At 40.0% G+C, this 19,477-nt stretch overlaps 1 pseudogene across 1 annotated transcript in view; it reads left to right on the forward strand.

Moving 5' to 3' along the window:
- LOC103792665 (calponin-2 pseudogene) overlaps positions 1 to 19,477 on the forward strand; it is a 56,846-nt pseudogene that overhangs the window by 4,308 nt on the left and 33,061 nt on the right. The window contains exon 2 of the transcript XR_008480901.2: positions 5,621 to 5,709. The product of XR_008480901.2 is annotated as a calponin-2 pseudogene (transcript). The remainder of the gene's footprint in view (positions 1 to 5,620; positions 5,710 to 19,477) is intronic.

Raw genomic sequence — 19,477 nt, forward strand, 5'->3', positions numbered from 1 at the left:
GGCCAGAGAGCTTCTTAAGTGTCAGGACAGGCAGCAACTGCCAGTCTTTAAATAGGTAATGAGACCAAGGGTCAAAGGTTTAGATAATTAAGAGCGGGTCAAGCAGTGAAGTGTGAAGTAGGTCCAGGTGAAGGATGCAAAAGCTAGGCTGTGCTGAGAGTCTGCTCTTAATTGTCCTGTGGCACAGGAGCAGTGAGGTTAGGTAGCTCATTCTGAGCAGAATCCACTGATACCACCGGCCCCCCTTGTTTGTTCAGCACTACCTCTCCATTTGTGAGCCAATTTTAATTTAGACAGGATGTGAAAGACCTCCCAGAAATGAACTATCTTCCTCTCTGGACTTTTGAATATTGACTGTGATCTTGATTTCCTTCCTCTGATTTCTTTTCCTCCTTTGTGAACCATTGACTGAAGCTGTGTGACTGTGTGTGTGTTGCTACTTCGGTTAAGCCCTTCCCCAAAGCCTGGACCACACCTCAATGTGCAGTTCTAAGGCCAGCCACTGTCACTCTGCCTCGTCTACCCTCCCCTACTTATCTGTTAATGCAAGTAAAATAAAACATACAGGTAGGAAGCATTGACCAGGATGGGGTGGGTGGGAAAGTCCCAGAGTTAAAGAGCAGTGAAAAATCCATTATGGAGATTTAGGCAGGAGTTAATAATAGATCTCAACTAGACCAAAGCAATACAAATGAATAGAAAGACATAGATGTGATGGAGGTCATAAACATGGAATGTATAGCCTTCGAAATTGGTAGATGAGGTAAATATAATGATTCCAAGATTGTGTCATTTATAGCAACTGAAACATGAAAACAAGACTGGTTTTATTGGAGATGATAAAGAGTTTAGTTTGGGGGAGAGTCCATGAGATCTGAAATCTAGGGGAAAATATTTCGGACGGAGTGTAAACAGTAATTCAGGAGGAAATTTCTACTTTTAATTAGAAATTAGGGAATGGGTTTCCAGTGAGCGTCTAGAATAAGACATGAATGCTTGAGGCTCCCTACAGAGAAGCAACCATTGATACTCAATGTACATGTATGGATGACACTTTGGAGTAAAGAATTGCAAAAAAAAAAAAAAAAAAAAAAAAAAAAACAAAGCAGAAGAATAAGGATTGAACTGTTAAGAAACCATCTCATTTAGGGAGGAACCAAATGAACTTGAGAAGAGAGACCTACAATAGAAGCCAGTATAACTGGAGTGGGCTGATGTAGAAATCCAAGAGGACTTATAGGAAGAAAGGGTGGTCAGCAATATCAAAATTGTAGGATGTCAAGAGAGATAAAAACTCAGAAAATGGCCCAGGTGCGGTGGCTCATGCCTGTAATCTCAGCACTTTAGGAGGCCGAGACAGGCTGATCACCTGAGGTTGAAAGTTTGAGAACAGCCTGACCAATATGGAGAAACTCTGATTCTAATAAAAATACAAAATTAGCCAGGTTTGGTGGCACATGCCTGTAATCCCAGCTACTCAGAAGGCTGAGGCAGGAGATTTCCTTAAACCTGCGAGGCAAAGGTTGGGGTGAGCTAAGATCATGCCATTGCACTACAGCCAGGCTGGTTTCACATAAGCCAGGCTGGTCTCGAACTCCTGACCTCAGGCGATCCCCTGGCCTCAGCCTCCCAAAGTGTTGGGATTACAGGTGTGAGCCACTGTGCCCGGCCAACATTCTTTATTTAATAACTATTTGCCCAGAAATATATTAGTCTTTAAAGAGCTGTTTTATAAACTATATATGAGTGTTCTGTAAGTTTATGTAGTTACTGATAAGAGATACCATTACTGACATCATAAACATATATGTGAGGTTATAAGAAAACAACAAATCCCCTGTTCCCCAGTATAGATGCACATGTACACGCAGCCATGTGCTGTGGAAGTTGTAATATGATCCTGTACTTATTAATGAATAATATTTTCTACATCATGGAAAGCTAGCTTAAGTACTTTACATAGAGACAATTCACATACAGTATCACAGATAGAGGACAGATTTGTAATTACAGAAAAGGCTATTGGTACATTTAAGCTTCATGTAGTGTGTTTCTAATTAAATTATATAGTTCAACAATTACAAAATAAAACCTGATAATGTCTAAAGTTTTCCAATGTTCATATTTCATAAAACCTTACTTTCCAAAGAGCCCTGACATAATGTTCCCAAAATCTCTTCTTTGAAAGAAATCATGGTGGCTCACATCCATAACCTGGCACTTTGGGAGGCGGATCACCTGAGGTCAGGAGTTCCAGACAAGCCTGGCTGACATTGTGAAACCCCGTCTTTACTAAAAATACAAAAATTAGCCAGGCTTGGTGGCACATGCTTGTAATCTCAGCTACTCAGGAGGCTGAGGCAGGGGAATTGCTTGAACCTGTGAGGCGGAGGTTGCAGTGATCCGACATTGTGCCATTGCACTCCAGCCTGGGCAACAAGAGCGAAACTCCTTCTCAAAAAAAAAAAAGGGGGGGGTTGTCTCTGTTAATTATCACACTTATACTGTTCTTAGATTATACACTCTGCTTTTTATATCCAAGGAAATTCTTAGTCATATGCACCGGTTCGGTTTCATTAACATTAAATTAGCTGATTTGGGCATCAGCTGGAGATTCAAATATCTTCAACTTTCCCTTCCAGAAAGCTAAAAGAGCACCATCTAGTGGGATTTTTTATATAAAATCCTTCCAAATTGGTATTCAAATTTAACTACTGTGATCATTGGTTTTAAAAGCAAACTTTCATTTTAAGTGACAGTGACTGTAAATCAATTACGTATTCTATAGTGAATCCTAAACATCCTTTCAACTAAACTTCAGATTTGAAAATCAAACTTAGTAATGTTAGCTTATGACATTTTTAACCACATATTTATACTACTGAATTGGTTTCTCTTCCATTTGAATGTTAATGATGGCATACGAAAGCTTTTCTTGCTTTTCATCTCCTTTTAAGGAAGACTCTGTTGATTACAGCTGTGTGGTATTGAATACAAGTTTGACTTTGTTTTTTTCTTCATCATTATACACTTAATGGACCAATTCCTAAACAAAGAAGCTTTCATTCTACTCACGGGCTGATTCAGACATTTAAGCTGGTCTCCGAGGAAGGACAGAATGTGAGTTTCTCCTTTAGTGGCTGTGCTCAAATAAACTGACATTTTCTCTAAGGACATAAAATTCATCAATGCATTCGGAATGAAAAGAATCTGATGACTGCCTCAGCCGTAAATACTGATACCTCATCATCAGACTAGCCGGTCTGTAGACAATGTGAGCTGCAAAATGAAGTTAGTGTCTCTCTTCAATCCTGTGAATGCATTTAACAAATGCATAGCAGTGGTCAGGCAACCATATGAGTTGATGGGAATACAAGTTCATAGTTTCCTGCTAGGTTGTCTTTTCACTCTTGTTTGTTTATTCTCTTACTTCATTATTTTTCTATTTTGTTTCTTTTAGCTTGTATTCCTCAAATTCCCCCAAATGATTCCTCTTCACATTGAGGTCTCTCTTCAAACGTCTTCTAATCAAAGCAGCTTTCCTTAAGCATATCAAAAATAACACCATCCCACTATCCCTCCTCTACTCCTTACTATTCTTTTCCTACTCTGCTTGATTATTTCTTACAGTACTTATCACTACTTATTTGCTTGTTTTCTGTCTCCCTCTGTAATAACTTCTGCATTGATTCCATTCTTTTACCTCTCTCGATAGTTGGTCATTTAACTTTGCAGCATTCCCCTATTGTGAGGGGGACATTCCGCCTCACTCTTTGATGCTGCATTCAGTCATGTGACTTGCTTGGGCCAATAACACATTAGCCGCTGTGATGCAGGCAAAGCTTGAAAAGCACTTGCACAGTCAGTCTTACTCTCTCCTTCTGGGCCATTGCAATGAAAACAAGGCTGGTCTAGGTTGCTAGGCAATGACCAATACATGGAGCAGTGCTAAGTCATCAGAGTTGCCCTAGTCTCTCTGATTGACCTAACCTGCCCCTTATGTTTTAAGAATTCTAATAGTGAGTGTTTTTTTTTAAGGATACTTCCTTTGGAGGTGGTTTGTTATATAGCAATAACTAGTTAGTACACCCTCATGGAATACAAACTCCCTGAGTGTCAGAAATTTGTTTTTTCTTTATTGCTACATCCCTAGCACAGAGCACTGTGCCTGAAGAAGATATTTGTTGAATAAATGAATCAGATGCAGGCAGGTAGGCCACATATTAGAGCTGAAGTAACAACTTTTCTGAGTATCTATCTTTTTATAGGGATAAATTCAATGACATGGAGAGAAATGGGTAGGCTATTTATCCAACAGGCAGTTCTACAAAAATAGTTTTGTGGTTTTTTTTTTTTTAATCTCAGTCAAGCTTTTGGTAAGTATTAAGGGGTATTGAGTTCAAGGTTACATATTTTGCCAAGTGTTTTAAGTGTAACTATGAAAGTGCGCAGCAAAATGCTGTAATGATCAACTCTAATGAGATGGCGTTACAACTGGCTTCCTTTTTATGATCACTGAGTAGCCCAACAATGAAATAAAAGAAGCCAGTTCACCTCCATAGAGGTGGGCTCAGGTATACCTTCTGACCAAGAGGTCATTTTGACCTAGTTCTGAATTCAAGATGACGAGTAAGTAAGACATCAAAGTTCTGTGTCAAAGAGCATGACTACAATAGTTTTAGCTTGAAATTAAAAGAAAAAAAATGTTGTTTTAGTCAATTTTCTGTAGCTATAACAGGATACCACAGATTGGGTAATTTATAAAGAACAGAAGATTATTTGGTTCACAGTTCTAGAGGCTAAGAAGTCCAAGAATATGGCACCGATGTCTGATGAAGGTCAACCCATGGCAGAAGGCATTGCGTAGCAAGTGAGTGCACCAGACAGAAAGATAAATGAAACAAAAAAATAAAATAAAATAAGGTAAAATAGGGTCCACACTTAGTCCTTTTGCCTGGAGCTCTCTCTCAAGATAACCTACCTACATCTCAATAATAGCTTTAATCCATTCATGAGAGCTCTGCCCTCGTGACCCAATCACCACTCGAAGGTCTCACCTCTCTCCATCTGTCACAAATGGCAATTAAATTTCAGCATGAGTTTTGAATAGCAGAGATATTACCAAATTGTCATACAAGTTGTTTTTTAAAAACGTAATACAAAGTACTGACCAGGCACAGTAGCTCACACCTGTAATCCTAGCACTTTGTGAGGCCAAGGCAGGTGGTTGACTTGAGGCCAGGAGTTTGAGACCAGCCTGGCCAATCTGGCAAGACCCTCTCTTTACTACTAAAAATACAAAAATTAGCCAGATGTGGTGGTGCATGCCTGTAATCCCAGCTACTTGGGAGGATGAGGCACGAGAATCACTTGAACCTGGGAGGTGAAGGTTGCAGTGAGCTAAGGTCATGTCACTGCACTCCAGCCTGGGTGATTGACTGAGACTCTGTCTAATAATAATAATAATAAGAGAAAAAAAATGAAATGTACCTGCCATTGTAACAGCATTAGGAGGTGGGGCTGCCTTTAAGATTAGGCCATGGGGGCTCCACCTTCATGAGTAGGTTTAATGCTTTACTAAAAAGTCTTTTAACTGGGCTCTCTCTTTCTCTTTCTACAGCCTCTCACTTTCCACCATAAGCTGACACAGGAAGCAGACCCTCACCAGATGCTAGTATCTTGATATTGGACTTTCCAGCCTTCAAAACTGTGAGCCAATAAATTTTTGTTAATTAGAAATTACCCAGTCTGTGGGTGTTATAGCAGCACTAAGTGAACGAAGGTACCAGCCAACAATGACTAGCTTAAAGAAGTGTTTCTCAACTAGGGGTGATTTTGCCCCTGATAGGACGTTTGCCAATGTCTTTAGACATTCAATAGAGGCCATGCATGCTGTTAAACATTCCACAATGGACAGGAAATCCTCCTATGACAAAGAATTAACCAGTCCAAGACGTTAATAGACTGATGTTGAGAAGGCCTGGCTTAAAAGCTAATAATTATGTAACACAAGGCAATACATTTTACTTAACTTGAATTCGGGAACAACAATTCTAAAGTTTGGATATTTAGACTCTCTTAGTAGCTGGGATTACAGGTGTGTACCACCATGCCTGGCTAGTTTTTGTATTTTTAGTAGAGATGGGGTTTTGCCATGGTGGTCAGGCTGGTCTCAAAGTCCTGGCCTCAACTGATCTGCCTATCTTGGCCTCCCAAAGTGGTGGAATTACAGGCATAAGCCACAGCTCCTGGCCTGAAAACAAGATCTTCAAAGTTATGATGTTATTAGAGGGTGCTCTTAAAGTTTACTCTTTTAAATTTTTTAAAGAACTTGGTAGAAAGATGTGCAATTGATTTGAATAGACAATTCATGAGAGAAATAAATACCTAATAGATGCATAAGAATAGGTCATTTCCAGCTAATAAAATATATGCAAATAAAAAACAAGAAAGCACTTCTCACCTATAAAATTGACAAAAATTTAAAAAAAACCAATAGTACCCAGAGTTCTGAAGGAAATGGTAAATGGACAATCTCCAACCCTACTGATAATAGCAGTAGAAATTGGTATAATTTTTCTGGATGTCCATTTGTAAATAGCTTTTAGATTGTGCTTAACCTTGAGCCAGTTAGTCTATTTCTAGTAAATTATTTTAAAGAAAAATAATCATTTATTGAATTCTACCTCTGAGCCAGGCTCTGTAGTGCCACTCTATATACATAAGTATTTAATCCTTATGACAACTCCGCAAACAGATATTATTACCAACCGTTACAATTGAGAAACTAATGCACAGAAAGTTTTAGTAATAAATCAGAGATCAAACTGCAGGAATAATTTATGCACAAGTCTGTCTGATTCATAGGAAAAACAGACATGTGCCCATCTGTAGGAATAAGGGTGTTTACTACATAGTTTATAAGAGAGAAAAGTATAAAATAAAGCTCATTATCCATTAATAGAGGAATCATTATATACATTGCATTCATTCAAATGATCATATACATTTTGAAAGAAAATGTATTTAGAAAATTATAAGTCCAAAAGATTGGTTAAAAAATAAATCAGTGTTGGCTGAGCATGGTGGCTCACGCCTGTAATCCCAGCACTTCGGGAGGTGCCTGTAATCTCAGCACCTCAACAAAGCAAGACTCCGTCTCAAAAAAAAAGTTGGCTATTAACACTGGGGTTTTTTTTTGTTTTTGTTTTTGTTTTCAGAGGGAGTCTTGCTCTGTCACCCAGGCTGCAGTGCAGTGGTGTCATCTCGGCTTACTGCAGGTTACCTCCACCTCCTGGGTTCAAAGGATTCTCATGCCTGAGCCTGCCGAGTAGCTGGGCTACAAGCATGTGCCACCATGCCCAGCTAACTTTTGTGTTTTTAGTAGAGACAGGGTTTCACCATATTGGCCAGGTTGATCACAAACTCCTGACCTCAAGTGATCCACTTGCCTCAGCTTCCCAAAGTACTGGGATTACAGGTGTGAGCCAATGCATCTGGCCAACAGCCACCTTTTTTTTTGAGTCCTTGCTATTTGCTAAGAGTTCCAGACATTTGTTCAACTTGGTGGGCATTTGCATAGAAAATAGTCTGGAAGAACTTACACTAGGCTATAATAGTGATTGTCTTTAGGTGGTGAAACCAGGGATAAGTTCTGAATTTCTTTTATGTTTTGATGATCACTGAATTTATTTCACTGGGCATTTATTCCTTTTGTAATCAGAAAAAAAAACACCCTTTAAAACTAAGAGGGAGGGAGAGAGGGAGAGGAAAGGTGGGAGAAAAAGGTGGAAAAATCTTGCAAGTTGTACATGAAGAAACAAGTGAGTGGAGCTTATTTATATAGTTTTTGATACACAAGTGAGCCAGGAGAGTGTGCTATGCTTCCATCTTCCTGAATCTCCTCCTTTTTAAGTAGTGTGCTACAATTTCAAACATAACTTTATCTTTATTGTAGATTATTTGTACATAAAATAAAATATTTATATTCATGATTTAGTTTTCAAAATGTTTGAAATATTTCAGAAAACCATAAAATTAAATATTAGTCCTGGTTAACATATATTTTCTTAACCCATTTCCCATTTGCCCTAAGAATACTGCCCTGGCAGTGAGCTGCACATTTGTTTTCTAAACGGGGAATGGGTTAAGGATGAGTTGGACATATCCAAGCTTCTCTCAAAATACTGACTTGCATATTGAGGTTCATAAAGCCTCCTTGTAGCTAGTAAGTCAGACCAATCTCTACCATAATGAATATTTACTAAGCACCAATTGTGTCAGGTTATAATAGACATGGAGACACACTCTTTCTTCAAGGAGTTTGCATCTATGGGAAGGAAGACGCGACCAATTGTGATGGTTAATATTCAGTGTCAACTTGATTGGATTGAAGGATGCAAAGTATTATTTCTGGGTGTATCTGGATGTTTCTGGGTGTTGCCAGAAAAGATTAACATTTGAGTCAGTGGACTGGGAGAAAAAGAGGCACCCTCAGGAAGAACCACTCACAGTGTGGGTGGACACCGTCTAAACAGTAGCCAGCACAGCTAGAAAAAACAGGTAGAAGGTGGAGGGTGCTGACTTGCTGTGTCTTCCGGCCTCCATCTTTCTCCTGTGCTGGATGCTTCCTGTCCTTCAACATCAGACTCCAAGTTCTTCAACTTTTTGAGTCTTGGATTTACCAGTGGGTTTGCCAAAGGCTTTCAGGCCTTCAGCCACAAACTGAAGGCTGCACTGTCAGCTTTCCTACTTTTTTTTCCCCTTTTTTTTTTTTTTTTTGAGATGGAGTTTCACTCTTGTCACCCAGGCTGGAGTGCAGTGACATGATCTTGGTTCACTGCAACCTCTGCCTCCTTAATTCAAGTGATTCTCCCACCTCAGCCTCCCGAGTAGCTGGGATTACAGGTGCATGCCACCACACCCGGCTAATTTTTGTATTTTTAGTAAAGATGGGATTTCACCATTTTGGTCAGGATGGTCTTGAACTCCTGACCTCAGGTGATCAGCCTGCCTTGGCCTCCCAAAGTGATGGGATTACAGGCATGAACCACCATGCCTAGCCAGCTTCCTTACTTTTGAGGTTTTGAGACTCATACTGGCTTCCTGGCTCCTCAGCTTGCACATGGCCTCTTGTGGGATTTTACCTTATAATTATGTGAGTCAATACGCCTTAATAAAATCCCTTTCATATACACGTCTATCCTATTAATTCTGTTCCTCTAGAGAATCCTAACATGTCAATTATGCTGTAATATACTAATTGTCATGAAGGATGCATGTTCAATATACAACAGAAACCTGGTAGAACTACCCATGCTTGGGGGAAACAGGAAGCCTTCATGAAAGTGGATCAAAGTCGATTCAGATTATGGAAAAACAAATAAATAAGGATCACTTCTGTAGCATCTTCTCACAACAAACTTGGCCAGAATTGGGTATTCTTCAAGATGACAGAATTGGGTATTCTTCAAAATAGCTGATGTTACTGGAAGTTATATCATGAGTGGGTAGAATGGCAAGAAGGAACTTGATCCATGCCAAAGGAAACGCTAAAGGACATTGCTGGGATTCCAGTTGTGAGATTGCAGCAGTGAGATCTGCCTAGACAAGGGAGAAACCTGCCTTCAACCTTAAGAAATCACTTGGATGTAAAAGACAGGGCCTTAAAAAAAATAAATAAAGCAAGCTCTATCTACAGGATTAGATTAATCAAGGTGACTCAAGCATCTCTTGATTAAAGGACTTCTGTTACCCTTGCTTGAATATATCTTTCTTTCAGAAATATTTAAGGGACATTCCTTTGAGGGCAGGGCTTTTAGTTTTTTGTTGTTGTTGTTGTTGTTATTTTGAGACAGAGTCTTGCTCTGTCACCCAGACTGGAGTATAGTGGTGCGATCTCGGCTCGCTGCAACCTCTGCCTCCCGGCTTCAAGTGATTCTCCTGCCTCAGCCTCCCCAGTAGCTAGGACTACAGCCATGTGCCACCGCACCTGGCTAATCTTTTGTATTCTTAGTAGAGATGAGGTTTCACCAAGTTACCCAGGATGGTCTCAATCCTCTGACCTCATGATCTGCCTGCCTTGGCCTCCCGAAGTGCTGGGATTACAGGCATGAGCCACTGTGCCCAGCCAGGGATTTTAGTCTTAAAAAAACAAACCTTCTTGATGCTCATTTCAGTTCCTTGTATTTTGTATGTTCATCAGCTATCTCATTAGCCATCCTTGCTTCAGGCTTCCACAGCCCCTCCTATGATCTTCTATGGACATCTCAAAGTATAACTGATTTCACTATCCATCCATTTATTAGTTCAATAAATAATTATTTCTATTTACTACTATGTGCCAGAAACTGTTCTAGGTGCTGAGGACACAAATCAAAGTGCCTGCTCTTGGGGAGCATTTTCATTCAATTTTATGAGGTGCACTATCCTGACTTTGCTTAGTCAGATAAGATATGCAATTGACTTATTATAAAATCAGTAATCCTTGTATGCTTCATTTTCATTCACTTCTCTATGTTTAATAATACATAAAGGAACCAATAAGGACAAAACACACTCTCAGAATTATGATGTTTTTAATACAACTCCACCAATCTAGACATTTTCTTCCACAAGAATTTAAGTCAATGCCATGCAAATCTGAGAAAGTGTTTGTACCCAGTTGACATAAAGAAACCATTTAGCTGGCTTTATTTTTGTCTTACTAGAGCCCAATCCTTTTAAAGAATTAAGTAGTATGTGTTTAGTTTGGATACATATGATTTAATACATGGATAATTTTGAAATTTCCACTTTCACTATTACTTTAAAAACTGGGTAATCACCGGAGTGCAATCATAATTTCCTATCAATCTCAACACTTCTATTTTCCTAAATGAGCTACTTTAAAGATTTATTTTCAGCATTATAGAAGACATTAAACAAGTCTACTCAGGCACAGAAGGAGCACTGGGTAGGACCAGCAGAAAATATGGATATATTCAAATGCCATGATTTTAAATCAATGAACTAACATTGATCTGTGATTAACCCCCATATGGTGGTCAAGCTTATCTTGGTTAAAAAAACAAACTACTTCTGTTAGCTCTCGCCTCAAAACTAATGAAAGTCCATGGCGATTTTTATCTTGATTCCAGAATCCTTAGGACAGCAGGATGGCAGAGTACCCAAGAGTCACTGCAATGAATGCCAGGGCTGCTCTGTGCCAGTCATCACTGATAGGAGGTGAGGGACGTGTTAAGGGTCAGGAAGGCCTTATGGGAACTGCAGGAGGCAACAGGGAGGCACCTGCCTTGGAAAAAAAGACCTACTTCCTTTTCCCTGGTTACTGAATATTGCTGGCATCTGTCTGTCTGTAACACCTGTCCATCCAAATACAATACTTGGAATGATCTTTGTTTCTTTTTTTTTTTTTTTTTTTTGAGACGGAGTTTCGCTCTTGTTACCCAGGCTGGAGTGCAATGGCACGATCTCGGCTCACCGCAACCTCCGCCTCCTGGGTTCAGGCAATTCTCCTGCCTCAGCCTCCCGAGCAGCTGGGATTACAGGCACGCACCACCGTGCCCAGCTAATTTTTTTTGTAATTTTAGTAGAGACGGGGTTTCACCATGTTGACCCAGATGGTCTCGATCTGTTGACCTCGTGATCCACCCGCCTTGGCCTCCCAAAGTGCTGGGATTACAGCGGAATGATCTTTGTTAACTCACTCCTATGGCGGTGGAGGAGGAGGGGGAAGGGGGGGGAGGAGGAGGAGGAGGAGGAGGAGGGGGAGGAGGAGGAGGGGGAGGAGGGGGAGGAGGGGGAGGGGGAGGAGGAGGGGAGGAGGGGGAGGAGGAGGAGGGGGAGGAGGAGGAGGAGGGAGTCTATTGGAGATAGTCCAGAGCTGGTATATTATCTCTGTTGTTATCAGAGATTGGGTTTGTTCTATCTTTCTTCTTCACCATGTTGAGCCCTTGACTTCCATCCTCAGGTCAGTGTAAGATCTGAAATAGCTACTACAGCCATCATGTCTGCCCTTTATTTAGAAAGTAATGGAAAAAACGGGGTGGGGGGTGGAGAATGCTTGCAGCTGAGTCAGCCATTTTAAAAGAATATTCCCTGAGGTCCTGCCCATAAACTTTCACATATACCTCATTGGTCATTACTATCTACAAGAGATAAAGGAAAATATAAATTTTAACTGGGTCCATGCCATACCCTGATAAAAGAGAGGTCAGTCACTAACAAGAAAAGAGGGGAGTGCAAGAGCAGGCAACTAGCAGGCTCTGTCTCACATAGGTTAAAAGAAAATTCTCTACATATATATATATATATATATATATGGCAAGGAAGGTTAATGACAACTGACCCCCCGGCTTTGTGTGGGGAGATAACAGAAAGTTGTGGGAACTGTGCTGAGCAGGAAAGCTCATGTCTTACCTAATAGACTCAGCCATATCCTGCCCCAGCAAAGTGGGAATGGAGCCTGCTGTGTTCTGATGTTCCCGTTTTCCAAGAGAAGCAATGAACTGCTCTCCATTGGCTCATTCTATTTCAGTCACACTAGCCTACTGCTGTCCTGTGAACCTCTACCTGTCCTTCCACTACAGAGCTTTTGCAATGTCTGTTCCATCTGCTGAGAATGTTTCTCTTCCATATATCAGCACGAACCCTTCAAGTCTTTGGTCAAACCGTAAGAAGCACAATCTGAGGCATAATTCAGGCTTTTGTGTCAACTCTTGTATTTTTAAAATTTTATTATTTATTTTTATTTTGAGACAGTCTCTCTCTGTCGCCCAGGCTGGAGTGCAGTGGCACGATCTGAGCTCACGTCAATCTCCACCCCCTGGGTTCAAGCAATTCTCCTGCCTCAGCCTCCCAAGTAGCTGGGATTACAGGCATGTGCCACCACACCCGGCTAAATTTTGTATTTTTAGTAGAGACAGGGTTTCGCCATGTTGGCTAGGCTGGTCTTGAACTCCTGGCTCCAAGTGATCCCCCTGCCTCGGCCTCCGAAAGTGCTGGGATTACAGGTGTGAGCCAACAGCCCCAGCCTTTCCTTATTTAAAAATCAACGCCCACATATTTCAAAGTTCTGTGTCTGAATATCACAATTTGTACCTAACCTCCAACCGCTGATCAAGCAGAGCCAGTTTTCCTTGAAGCAACATTTTAGGAAACGTTATGCCATACAATAAGAAATGAACTCTATTGCTTTGCAATCCAGGATAAGGAAGGGGGAGCTTGAAATGAAGGTGCCCGTCGCCAGACTCTTGGATCACCCCAAACACTTATTACCCTGTGGGCAGACAGCCATCAACCATCTACCCTCTTCTTCCCTTTGCCAGTCAGAAGATGCCGGGTCTGAAGCTGGGGTGGACAGTATTTCTAAAAGGACGATTCTGGACTGGCACAAACCTGATCAAACTCCTTCCACACATCTGTCCATTCCTTGCAGTTTTCTGCCTAGGCCAGCAGATGGCAGCAAGTATTGGCTGAACTAGGAAACCAACTTTGAACACCTTCAGAGTTGATGTTCTTTTTGATGCATTTTCTTTGACTTGTGCCAGTAAAAACAATAAAAGTAATTTACATTTGCTTCACTCATTACTTCTCACACTGAGAAACAGAAATATAAATCTATTTTAGACCTGACTTACCCTTTTGAAAAGATGATCATGAAAGTCTGAATATGTAAAATGGGGCAAAAGTCTTAATTTGTTCCTTAGTAAGAACAAGAAATAAAATGTAATATATATTACCAAACAAAAATTATTTATTTAATCTTGACTCTGGTGGCTGTTCTTAATAAAAAACTACAAATATTTGTTATGTTTCTAAGATACAATGACTTCAGGACATGCACAAAAAGGTAAACAGTTGTATTATTATTTTCTGAATAACTTCCACATTTGCCCAAATATACCCTTTAAAAAATGTACTTCATCTTTTTAATCACTTGGAAATGCAAATAATAAAATATGTATGGGGAAAGTTACTAGAAAAAACTTCTACATGTCTTGAAAGTAAACTCTTGTTATATTACTATCTTTTGGAGAGTAGCAATATAAATATTTCTGAAAGTTTTTATTATGTCAACAGCAATTATGGAATAACTAAATATCTTTGAGGGAAAAGGAAAATTGACCCAATAAAAGGTCAATTTATTAGAGGGAATTGTCTATAGAATGATTATTGCTGTGCTTCAAAGTTTTGTTGAATGTAAACTAAAATCTAGATAACATAGGAAGCAAGAAAAGTGATAAATGAACAATCAGGCTACATAACAGGTAAGAAGGGGACCTGATGCGAGAAGCAGGAATTACCAATACCTGCAGATGTCAGCAGAATTTACATGTGAGTTGTTTGCTAGGAAATGCAAAGAAACCTGCAGATGATCGTTGGTGGTTAGTACCTGGAAAGATAAAGGACACAAACTGAGAAACTGAGAAAGATGCCCTGATTCTTCTGAAAGGATCAAACTCTGTGAAGATTTAAAAAAAATGAACAAAGAAAAAAACACAAATTTGTTATGGATTGCATCTTAGAATTCTGTATCTTTGGGTATGTTTTCTGACCTCTACTTGATTGCATCCACCAATTCAGAGCTTTTGATATTTTGTTGTAAAGATTGTATTTTGTTTTATTATTATTATTACTATTTTGAGACAGGGTCTTGCTCTGTTGCCCAGGCTGGAGTGCAGTGATGTAATCACAGCTCACTGCAGCCTCAATCTCATGGACTCCAGTGATCTCACCTCAGCCTCTAGAGTAGCTGGGGGTATGGGTGTGCACCATGATGCCCAGCTAATTTTTAAGGTTTTTTGTTCTTTGTTTTTGTGTGTGTGTGTGTGTGTGTGTGTGTGTGTGTGTGTGTGTGTGTGTGTTTTGTAAAGATGGTCTCCTGTGTTTGCCCAGGCTGGTGTAAACTCCTGGGCCTAAGCAGTCCCCTCACCTTGACTTCCCAAAGTGCTGGGATTACAGGCATGAGTCACCACAACCAGTCAAGGTTTTATTTTTAAATAATGTTCCTTGTTATAAATTTTTTCCTTACTGAGATCTGAAGCTGCTCTCCTAGTAACATCTGCTTGTTGCTCTTCTCTGGAGAAAATTCTAAACATTCTTATTTTGTATCACAGGCAGCTTTGTGAGACTTGTGAAAGTATGTACTCTCATTCTAGAAAGATGCATTCCCTAAACTCATTCATGGAGTTCAGGTGAAGCTTCCCTACTCTAAGGAAAATAAGCCTTTCTACACAACAGTTCTTCAAACAGTTTTTAAAAGCATCATGTTCTTAAAACAACCTCATTCATTTTGTTGACTTCTTTCCTTCCTTCTTTCCTTTCTCTGTTCCTTCATCCACTTTTTAGAAACAAAGCATATACTAAGCACCCTTTCTGTATCACACACGTAGACACTTGAGACACAATGATGAGTAAGACGTCATTCCCGTCCTTGGGGAGTTCACAGCTTATCTGGAGAGAAAATCTGTAAACACATACATTAGGTCAGGGAAATGATATTTGAATTGAGTGTGGTCTTCATTTGGATTCAGTCTCGGTTCAAATCCCAGCTTTACCACTTAAGTGTAACCTTTAGAAAGATACTTAACCTCTTGGGTCCTCAGTTTGTTCATATGTAAAGTAGGCCTTTGTTATTGTCATCATTTGCCGAATAAGGAATCTGGACATTACTTAGGCTTTCATAATCCACCAGTCCTGGAAGAAGGGGAGTGGCAGACATGATTCAATTTTTTTAAACTAATTTTCTTTTAAGGCGAATCATTTTACATTGGAAGACTGTGAATAAATTGGATGGAGGAGAGGTGGAAAAGAGGGAGACCAGATTGGGGACCTGCAATTATAGAGGGGAGAATGGTGAGGACTTGAGCTCAGGCAGGGTAATAGGGATGGAGAGTTGTGAAGAGATATTTTTGAGGAACAGATAATATAGGTATAGATGATGACCACTTGGTGGTCAGTTGACAGGGAGAAGACCGAGTTAAGTTGGTCTTACCTGTTTCTACCTTGGAAAACTTGTTTGATAGTGATTTCATTAACTTGGATTGTAATTACAGTAGAAAAAGTATTGAGAGAAGATAATAAATATAAGATGCCTTTCAGATCCCTTAGGCTTTGGAAATATGAATCCAGCATTTGGGACAAAATCCTCTACTGGAAAGAATGGACTTAGGGTTTCTTTTTGTCTTCAGTGGTCAGTGATGAGAATGGATAAGAGGACCCAGGAGGGCAGGTAGAATGTGAGGAAAATGGAGGACAACCAAGAAAAGAATCAAGGCAAACACAAACATTTAATGAGAGGTGGCAGAGGAAGAGGAAGAGAAGGACCAGCTGATGAAGGCAGCTGACAGCAGAAAGTTAGAAAAGTAGGAGAACTCAAGCGATAGTTTTTTAAGCTGTCGCTCTCTTAAAACAAAAATCTTAATGCATGGTAAGGACCGGCACTCTGCTAAGTGTTCGTCTTAATTCTCCGTCATGTAGATAGCCCACTGCCCAATGCCATCTGTCCCATCGTGCTATGGCCACCCCATCATAAACCACAGCCTCACCTATGCTTTGTTTCTATGCTCTTTATTATGCTCTGTCAGTCTAGATGTCTATCTCTGCATCAATGCCAAGTCATTTTAATTACTCAGTTATACAACCTTACAAACACCCTTCCTCCCTCCATTCCAAAGTAAATACAAATTATTACCATATTTCAGATGGACAGAGTTGTAGGCATGTTTTCAGTAATATTACATACACTGATGATATAGAAACTCTCTGACACTACCTTTAAAATGAAATTAAAGAGTTAATGTACCATATGGTGCAATCTCTTTTTCTTCTTTTGATCCACATAAATCACATTCCCTTAGACAGTGATTCCCAAACCTGGCTGAGTATCAGAATCACCTGGGGAGCTTTTTAAAAATGTAAATTCTTCAGCTCCATTCTAGATGTACTGAACTGAATAGGATGGGGCATTTGGGGCCAAGGAATAGGCATATGCAATAACATATTCCACACGTTCATGGACTGGCATTTGGGAATCTTTGTGTTCAGTTCTAAGAACATTGATTAAAGATATATCAGTCACTTTATTTTTATTTTATTATATATATATATGTGTGTATGTGTGTATATATATACAATTGCATTTTATATTTATTTATTTTTCTGAGACATAGTCTTGTTCTCTTGCCCAGGCTGGAGTACAGTGGCATCGATCTTGGCTCACTGCAACCTCCACCTCCTGGGTTCAAGCAATTCTCCTTCCTCAGCCTCTCAAGTAGCTGAGATTACAGGTGCCTGCCCACACCCAGTTAATTTTTTTTGTGTTTTTGTAGAGACAGGTTTTGCCATGTTCGCCAGCTGGTTTCGAACTCCTGACCACAGATGATCCACCTGCCTCGGTCTCCCAAAGTGCTGGGATTTTAGGCATGAGCCACCGCGCCCAGCCCATATCAGTCACTTTAGAGTGCTACTTTGCAATCAACTTTCAGAAATTAAGCACTTTACTGGAAGGCCGAGGCAGGTGGATCGCAAGGTCAAGAAATCAAGACCATCCTGGCCAACATGGTGAAACCTCGTCTCTACTAAAAATACAAAAATTAGCTGGACTTGGTGGTGCACAAAGGTAGTTCCAGCTACTTGGAAGGCTGAGGCAGGAGAATTTTTTTAACCCAAGAGGCAGAGGTTGCAGTGAGCTGAGATCACGCCACTGCACTTCATCCAGCCTTCCAGCCGGGCGACAGAATGAGACTGTCTCCAAAAAAAAAAGGAAAAAAGGAAAGAAATTAAGTATTTTATTAATCTTATTGGTTTTTGTTCTTTTATAGAGAAATACATGTTGTAAAAAAATTACAAACCTTGCAGAAATGAACAGAATGTAATATAACCCCATAGTCTCTCGTTTAATAAATGGTGTCAATGGTTTGGCCAGCACTCTGTATTTTTTGCCTATATATTTAGTAAGATAAGTCTTCTAAAATTGGATTATTCTATACTTTGGGAATCTGGACTTTAAAATTTACATAAGACCTGGCCTTAGGAGCCCAGTAAGTCCCATGCACCATGTGGAAGGCCTGGATGTGGGAGCCAGGCACATCTGTGTTTGAGACCCAGCTCTAGCTCTTACAAGCATCTTTGGGCAATTCATTTAACCTCCCTAAGTCTCAGATTTCCTCATCTGCAGATAAAAATACTACATATGTGATAAAATTCTTGTGAGAATTAAATGAGACGATGCTTATAAAGGGATTAGCACAACATGCAAAATAAGTTCTTGGCAGGATGTGGTAGGTTATCCCATCACTTTGGGAGGCTATTCCTGTTATCCTAGCACTTTGGGAGGCTGAGATGAGTGGATCTCTTGAGTACAGGAGAGCAGCCTGGGCCACATAGAGAGATCCTGTCTCTCCAAAAAGTAAAAAATTAGCTGGACGTGATGGCGCACCCATCAAGTAGTCCCAGCTACTCTGGAGTCTGAGGCAGAAGAATCACTTGAACCAGGGAGGTTCATACCACTGCACTTCAGCCTTGGCAACAGAGCAAGACCCTGTCTCAAAAAAAAAAAAAAAAAAACCCAAAAAACAAAAAAGGCAAGGAATGGTGGCTCACGCCTGTAATCCCAGCATTTTGGGAGGCCGAGGTGAATGGATCACAAGGTCACGAGTTAGAGACCAGCCTGGCCAACATTGTGAAACCCTGTCTCTACTAAAAGTACAAAAATTAGCCAGATGCAGTGGCGGGTGCCTGTAATCCCAGCTACTCAGGAAGCTGAGGCAGAAGAATCTCTTGAACCAGGGAGGTGGAGGTTGCAGTGAGCCCAGATTGTGCTCCGTCCCAAAAAAAGAAAGGAAGAGAAAAAAAGGAAAGAAAAATAAGTTCTTGATAAATACTTATTTTTAAAATTTTTCAGTAGACCTTATTTTTTTAGATCAGTTTTAGGTTCACAACAAAATTGAGTAAAAAGTACAGGGAGTTCCTATGTTCCTTCCCCTGCAACCTTCCCCACTATCAAGCAGTGGTACATTGTTACAGTCCATGACTCTACATTGATACGTCCTTCTCACCCCAAATCCACATGACATAGTAAGATAGGATACTTAAGGATACTATGTATCCTATGTACAATCTATACTTGATGTCATAGGTTCTATGGGTTTTAACAAGTGTATAATGTATATACACTTTTAAGTGTATAATGACAAGTATCCACCATTGCAGATTCAGCTCTGTATATTGAGATACAAGATATAATGCAAATATAAGAATACATTGTATCTTATATCTTGCAGATACATCAAGATACAATGTAGAATGTACTTGTATCCAGGTATTCGTAGTGGATAATTTCACTGCCCTAAAAATCCTCTGTTCTCTGCCTATTCATCTCTCCCTTTCCCCTAACCTCTGGCAACCACTGATTTTTATTTTTATTTTTATTTTTTTACTATCTTCATAGTTTTGCCATTTCCAGAATGCCACA

The sequence above is a fragment of the Callithrix jacchus genome, chromosome 1 (assembly GCF_049354715.1).
Source record: "Callithrix jacchus isolate 240 chromosome 1, calJac240_pri, whole genome shotgun sequence".
Taxonomy (NCBI): Eukaryota; Metazoa; Chordata; class Mammalia; order Primates; family Cebidae; genus Callithrix; species Callithrix jacchus.